Raw genomic sequence first — 8,573 nt, 5'->3', positions numbered from 1 at the left:
TAAAATTTTGAAAGGTATTAGGATAAAACTTAATATAAACATTAACTATATATAGCAACAAATATTGTGAAAACTGTGATGATTTATTATTAAAAAGATAAAGAATTAGTAATAACAACAAATATTGTATATTACAAGTTGGATACTAAGAGTGAAAAAATTATATACTAATTCGTCCCCAAATGTGTATCCTTTTATAAAATATTTTGTCCCTAAATGTGTTCTTTTAGGGACAAAATAAAGTTATTTAGAATGAAATCAAATTCGTTTATAGAGAAAAAATTTCATCCCAAAATTTATATCGTTTTATGATAAAACATAAGTTCGTCGACAATAATTGGTTATTAAGGACAATTTTTTTCGTGGGTATTATGCTTTGATAACGCGTCTTTTGTGACGATTTAATCTTTTATTACAATTGACTTTTTGGGCAAAAATCTTCTTTCTCCTTTTATGAAATTTGTTGTAGTAAATAATAAGAAATGTGTGCCATTAAATATAAGTAGGAAATGCTAACATTGTATAAACTTGGTGAAGAAATCTTCTCAGAAGAAAGCTTGCGCTGATTGATGTTGTGCTTCTGATTCCTACCCTTCCAAAAAAGCTCTCACACATTTGTTAAACATATAATGAAAATTGTAAAATTAATATATTTTACTTGAACAGCTCTAGAAAACACAGGACTCTAACCAGAGCTTATACTGACTTGTCTGATAGATTGTATGATCTCTAGCTGAAAATCATCAGAAATTACCTTCCTGTCAATTGCATAAGTATGATGCACCATACATTTAACTTCGTTCATCACAAAACTCATTCATCATCTTCTTTTCTCATTGCCCAAGCACCATCAATACTCAAATAACTTAGTTTAATAATGTCAGCATGATATCCAGAAAGTATGTATAATACTCATCGTACATTCGCATTATTTTTTCCTGCATTTCTTGATATAGTTACTTTGATGCCAATTAGCAGCTCCAAATAACAACTCCACTTGCATATAGATCAGCTTTCTCTATTACAAGTCAAGGACAACTTGAGAGTAGTAAAATTTGAAGACTTTGAACTTATTTGATGTTCAACAACCAAGTAATTTTACAAGCATCACAAATTAGGTAGACCCTTAGAGTGAGGGGAATTTGGTACCCAAACGCACCTATAACTGTGTCGAGCTCCTCTGTTAACTAGTTGTCAGCCTGCTGCCTTGCCAGACTGAAAGAAATCAAATCACCCATTTATGATATTGATGAAACATAAACAATAAAATTTGCAAAGAGAATCTTTAGTAAGCTAATACTACACCAAAATGTGTAAAATTGGTTTATGTACCTTTTGATCTCTTTGTGCTACGATTCCGTGCTCTGTTTTCCCCTGGATTTTCATTACAATATTCTGATATGAATGTAAACAAAGTATATTGTGATTATGGTAAAGGGGAATCAAGCCACTTAAGAATGAAAAAAGTATTTTACATTCAAATAGTGTTCAATTAGTATAAATATTTTGTTCTATGATGGAATGTAAATTCATTTGAAATCAATACAAATTATAAATTTTCCTTATTTAAGTTATCAGTTAACTATTAATTTTCTTTGTATAAACAGGTTATCACTTGCTTGTAATAGAAGTTAAGACTCATATATAAATAAATTCATACGTATGAATGCATAATAAACAACAAAAATTATTTCACTCATGATGGAGCTGGGGTTGAGTTGAAGCATGTGCTCAATTCTCTTAGTATTTGTGTTTGAGTTTACATCAATTTGTTTTTGGGTGATTTTATGTGGTAGTGATTGAATGTATTGCTGTTTTGGATGATTATACAGATGATGGGTGTCGAATCCACCAAAAATAAAATTTTCTACTCTCTCAATGAAAACTTGTAGATAGGGCAAGTAGAGTCGTATCCACAAAGATTGGGTTATTTATCTGAAATCTAACAAAATAAAGTAAGGGGGATTTTGTTGTTTCGAATCCTACCAATAAACAAAAATAAATTAATTCAGAATTAAATAATCAAAGTAATCAAAAAACTAGATTGAAACAGTAATAAGACGAGTTCTAGCCAAGTAATTCAGGTATGGTTCAATTCAATTGATCATCGATAAAAAGATTAATTTTTCCTTTTAAATAAACCGGTTAGGAAACATCGAGACGCTCGTTGTTCTGCTTTTCCTTAGGTGTTGGTAATTAAGAAACGTTCTTTAATTACTTCTCTTGTTTTTCAATCAGTTCTAGATACGATCTTAGAATTTAAATTGAAAACAGAATTAAGAATTAGAAAAGCCACCAATTCTAATCAACAAAACACATACGCTGTTTTTGTTTAAATTAGATTAACCTATTCCACTAACATACAATAATTATTCTACTTCACCAAGCATGCTAGCCAGCCACTTATGATTAAACCATCAAACAATTACAGATTCAATAATTTAATTTAGCAAAGTTGTTTTTAATCCAAAATAAATAAGATGTCTCCTATTTAATTGAACAAGACAACAATAAAAAAAATTAGGAATAAATTAAATATATAAAAGAAAAGAACGGGTAAAGAAGATCTCACAATCGTTGTAGAATCATGATCCTGATTACTCGACTAAAGAAAAGAGTTAGCCACTCATGTTTATGTTCATGGCTTCACAGAAAATTAAAATAAAAATCCTATCCTAATTGAAGAAGAACCAGTGAAGGGTTGCGGTTGTGTTTCTTTCTGAAAGAAAAGGATGCTAAAAAACTAGATCCCTAAAACAGAGAGCAATTTTCCTTTTTATAGTGACAAGTCTGCTTCAGTCATTGAAAATTTTTTTGTGCCAAATATCCTCCAAAGGACCTGAACTTTCTCCAATTGTTAGTTAAGTCTCCAACTGTGAATTTCTCAACAAATAGCGAGATTCTTCCCTTTCTGCAATCAGCCATCTCCTATGTATCTTGCTGTATTTCCGTCTTGATACGTGACTACTCTAAATTCCTTTTATTTTGCATCTTTTCTCAGAATAATGCAATTAATGTCCAATTTCCTAAAACAAGCAATTAATCAAATAATTAACGAATTAAATATCACAAATCAAGGAAATTAAATACTGAAAAATATGGAATTTCACACACTAATAACATATGATGTATTTGGCAGAAGCCTTGGTGAAGCTAAGGATGGTATGTTTAGTAGTTGAATGTGCATTGAGAAATATAATGTTGATGTTAAATATGCTGCACCATTAATGTGCAGATTGCCCTGTGGACTTTTAAGTCTCTGGATTTCACCATCCTCACCAGGGGTGAGCGGTTCTGGATACCCTGTTAAAAAACAGGAAACCTGAACCGGTTGATTCCTATTTTAGGAACCGGAATCAGAACCGGTCCCTTTTCAAATTGGTTCCTACTTGGACATGAGATGGTCAGTTCTGGGTACAGTCCGAATCCTACCTAGAACCAACAACTAAAAATTTTTGAAAAGGCCATTTTCTCTTTTAAGGTCTGAAGGTTTAAATTTTGGTGCAACTGAGGTGATATTAAATATCTTTCTGACAGCAAATGATAAACTTATCCATGGGAAAATAAGAGAATGAAAAAAGCAGCAGCAAAGGGCATTTTATGTTATCTCTGTAACAGAAAGGAGAAGAAGAAGTTTTCGATTTGTTAGAAGGTAATGAATTTAACTGATAAAGAAGATTTGTGACTGCTCCTATTCTTGCCATTTAATGCGAAGCAAAGGCCATTTAATGCCATTCTTCTCCCAGCAAGATCAATCTTGGCTTGGCATGGTGTTTCTGCGTTTAATCTTTACATGCTTCTTCTAATTTTTTGATTTCTTGATTTTCTGGGGATGAAGAAGGGAGGTCTGTAGTGGTTCAATGAGTCAAATAAGCATAGTCCAGGATTGATGATGGAGGGATTGGTTTGTTGTGTATTAGATTCGGCTCCTACCCCTGGTTGCGGTTTTTAAGTGTCTGGAATCGGGATTGGAACTGGAACCTGTCGGATTCAAAGAATTGGAGCAGAAACTTACACAAGGTAAGTTGGTTCCAGTTCCTACCTGGAACTGAAATCCAGATACCTGACAGTTCCAGTTTCGGTTCGAGTATTTTGCTCACCTCTAATCCTCCCAACCTAATGCAAAGGACCAAAGTTTGCAGCTGCTACCTGTTGTAAGGCTTTTAGGGAATGCGCTTGCCCTTATGTTGAACAACAGGTTATGCTGCAGTGTTGTTCGACTACATTAGGCAAATGGGACATTACCCTCTTGGCGTTTTTCAAGCCCAGAGTCGGGAAAGTGACAAAGTAATCTCATGCCCAACCTAGCCATCACCAGCAATGTTTTGGAAAACAGTATTATTCTTTTGGCATTATATGATAATGTACCCCTTTAATATAGTATTACAAAAATCCAACTCTTATTATATCGTTCCAGTACTTGCTTCAACTCCCAAGATACACAGAAAATCAAATGTCTCCATATATCTTCTTCACAAAGATGATATGCCTCAACAATTGTCAGTTTTTAAATAATTAAAAACACTTGGCAACAAAAGTGTTGAATGTTTAGTATAGGTGTTGAATTGCAAGAGATCTGATGTCGGATCAGAAGGCTAAATGAAAAGCTTAGCCGCGAAAGAGGGAGAAAAAACAGAATACAACTGAAGTATCATATAATCAATTATTCTTATTATTATAATCATAATTATAATTTTAAACGTGCATTAAATACATTAATATATACATAGAATTATTTATTTTCTTTAAAATGTTCTATATTAAAAGACTGATAAAAAGATAAATACGTAAAATTGAATTGAAGAGTTGTTATATTACTTATTTTCTCTGCATATGCTTCTTCTTCTCCTTCTACTTAATTAGCGTCTTCTACTTTGCGTCCAGATATTGTTCAAATAGTGTAAGTAATTACAACATTCAACATTCAACGTTCAATTTTTTCAGCAATGAAGAAACTTCTCCTGTGATCTCTAGGTAATATCTTCTCCTCTCCAGCGTGTCCTCCTTTTAGGTAATATCTTCCGACGCTATGCGGTGCTGTCGTCATCAGAAAATGAAAATGACTCATTTTTGTTAACGACAAAGACTCTTTACATACTCTGGGTGGGAATAAGTCTTTTGACCTAATATCTATGTAAAGAGCTTACCCAACTGACTGCCGGTTATCTACTTTTAAAAACACTGGATATAACTCTTTTAAAATTTATTGCAAGCATCCCTAAAGTTTCAAAAATCCAGTAGGCCATGCTATTATTTTGATGTACTATTGCAGGGAACAAGTGAAATTATAAAAATATATATATATAGAAATAAGGAAACGAATTAGAAATTAATTCCCAAATCTATTATTCTTAGGGAAATTATATTAAATGACCAAAATTAAGGGGGTCTAAGCAAAATTGTCTAAAACAATAAGGTTTAAGCAAAAATGCCCCATTATAAACAAGGAAAATTTCATATTTCCCATGGTAATTTTCCACGGTTTCACTATGCAAATTCAAAGAAAAATTCCCTTCCCACGGTCATCCCACGGTCAAAGAGATTTTTGACAATTTTCGTGTTTTTTGACTACCGAAAATGACAAAGAAGGTTAGTATATCTTCCCTAATCTTGTTTGAATCAAGTTATTATTCATATTATTGAGATTTGAGTGAGATTTTACGGTTTAAAACTTTAGAGTTTTGATTTTGAACAATACTTAAAATATTTTTATTCTTGGTTGTTTTCATTAAATTTCTTGAGAGGTTTTGTGTTATAGTCTATGTATATTTGATTTGTGTTGAAATTGGAGGTCGAAACGATGAATTTTTTTGATGGAAAATGCGTTCGAAGTAATTGGCAGTCCGACCGTGGGAACAGTGAATCCCACGGTCAGGACAAAATCTCCCACGGTCAAGAGAGTTTGACCGCAGGTTAGGGGGTGAAGTAGCGTTTTCAAAATATTAGGGAGCTAGGGGAGAACAGTTAGTCCACGGGGGTGTTTCTGAAATTTGCCACGAGACAGTGAGCTAATGTCGTGAATACTGTAGGGGGAATTTACTTTTTTGAAACTGCAGGGGCGCTAAGAGATTAGAGAATTACTGAGGGGACAAGGGATAAATATTGGACCTGTTTGTAATAAAAAAATTTTGAGGGTGTAAATTGATATTTTTCATATCTAGGGTTTCTCGACATATAATTTTTGAATTTTATATCTGTTTTTTCTTTTTTAGGGTTTTTCGACATGTAGTTTTCAAATTTGACATTTGTTTTTTTGATTTTTGTGCTTTTTGACACATTTTAATACTTGTTTAACCACTTTACCTTTGAGTCTCGTTTATACTTTGCCCGCATGTTACACAAAAGATGATGACAACAACATCTATGGTAGACATATGGAAAGACTTCAACCATTGCAGAGTATATAGCATGATGTCGATCTGAGATTATCGATTATCGCCAGCTCGGAGAGGTCATAGATCCATTCTTTAATCCTCCTGAGAAATCAACACCATGTGTCGTGATCTTTTTTTTTACCAACGCTGAAACCAATGGGATATATCTAATTATTACTGTCAAGAGTCACCGCAATGAATAAATTCCCTAGATATTGACCTTTAAGAAAAGCAGTGTCGATGCAAATAATAGGTCAGAGATATTCTCTAAATGCATGAACAAAACATCCTAATATCATGAACAAATTCTTAAATTGATAGTAATCGTCTGTTTCAATAGCAGTAACGTTGCCCGGATTGGTGCGCTGTAGATTGTAGCAATAATCTGGTAAGAGCATAAATTATTCCTTCGATGAGTTTCTTAATGAATTTATAGCCCAGTTTCTTGCCCGCCACGCTTGTCAATATGAATTGTCAATTTTATACCAATCAACGATGTCCATAATTATTTCCTTAAGCTGATAAATTTAATCAATCAACACAAACTTTGACCTCATTAATTGGCCTAAAGCTCGGGCCCTAGCTTGTCTATGATGTGGCATGATTTGATCAACTGAACATGTGTGGGTAGGATTCATATGGTTGATTTGAAACACTTCACCAACTTTGGACTTGTTTGCATGTATATAACACTCACAATTTTCAGCCTTGTACTTAATTTCCTATCGCGTCCTGTCAGACTTCTTGACCATGTATTGAAATTCTTTAAGTAAAGCAAATTGCTTCACAACATCTTTCAATTGTACTTTATTATGGAAAATATCGCCAACCTTTACACTATTCTCCTCTCGGATCGATCTGGTACCACCTGATGATGTTGATGGGTATAGAGGAAAATCAGAAAGCCACCTAAATGGATCAGTGGGGACATTGTCAAAAAATGGCCCAAAATAATTTCTACCACCTGAAATAGGATCTTCAAGCTACAAACTATCCATACCCTCGATTGCTGATGGCATATACTCGGACTCTACCTCTTCAGAAGAAATATCGGGTATATAATTTCCATCAAAGTCACCCCAGTCGGGAACCCTATCTTTTTCTCCATGAGCCCATGAGTTTGCAATGTATAATGGGTCATTACTGAAATCAATCAAGTTTTCCCAATCATATTCTTTTTTCACCCTACTAATTTCTTCTTCATCTTCTTCCTTCTGTCCTTCAATTAGGGTATATGTAACAAAAACAGGAATATATTCTTATAAGTACTGAGACATATCAATAAGACTCTAGACATCTTCATCATTTTGGATCTGTACGGGGCAGTCAAACTCAATTTTTTTTGGCTTCATTGATAGTTTAAGGTAGTTTTTCATTAGATCAATACTGCAAGACTCCTTCAAAAACTCAATAAATCCCTCAAATGTTGTTCCATAAAGAATTTTAATTAATTGTTTGGCTCCTCCAACATATTTCATTGTGTTGTCGTCACCTTGAATACATTCTCCTTGGTAACGAACCGATGCATAATCATCCATTTTAATTATCAATCCTGCAATGACAAGTTTTTGGAAATAATTATTAATTTATAACAAAAAATCTGTAATAACTATGTAAAACAGTCTTATAGTTATTAATATCAAAAAACCTCTCATATTTTTCTAATATTTCATTTAACCCCTCATAATTATTTAACAATTTATATAACACCCTTGTATGTTATCTTGTATCAAAATGCATCTATTTATTCTTAACATTTTTACAATGTTTAATATCAAAATACCCTCTATAATTTTTTAATGTTTTTTTAACCCCCTATAATTATCTAATATTTTATTTAACACCCTTGTATGATATCTTGTATTAAAATGTATCTATCTATTCTTAATATTTCATTAAAAACGTTCTTACAATGTTTAATATCAAAATACCCCCTATTTTATCTAATATTTCATTTAACCCCCTATAACTATCTAACAGTTTGTTTAACAGCCTTTTCTTTTACCTTGCATCAAAATGTATGTATCTATTCTTAACATTTCATTTAAAGCGTTTTTACAATATTTAATATCAAAGTACCCCCTATATTTTTAACATTTTTTTAGCCCTCATACTTATCTAATATTTCATTTAATACTCTCGTATGTTTCCTATTATCAAAATACGTCATTCATTCTTAACATGTTTTTAAATCCTTCA

At 32.6% G+C, this 8,573-nt stretch overlaps 1 pseudogene; it reads right to left on the bottom strand.

The window, feature by feature from the left end:
- LOC123201867 overlaps window positions 1–8,573 on the bottom strand; it is a 67,432-nt pseudogene that overhangs the window by 32,774 nt on the left and 26,085 nt on the right.

This window comes from Mangifera indica, chromosome 2 (assembly GCF_011075055.1).
Source record: "Mangifera indica cultivar Alphonso chromosome 2, CATAS_Mindica_2.1, whole genome shotgun sequence".
NCBI lineage: Eukaryota > Viridiplantae > Streptophyta > Magnoliopsida > Sapindales > Anacardiaceae > Mangifera > Mangifera indica.
Note: the sequence above shows the minus strand (reverse complement) of the source record. Positions and strands in the feature narration are given on the sequence as shown.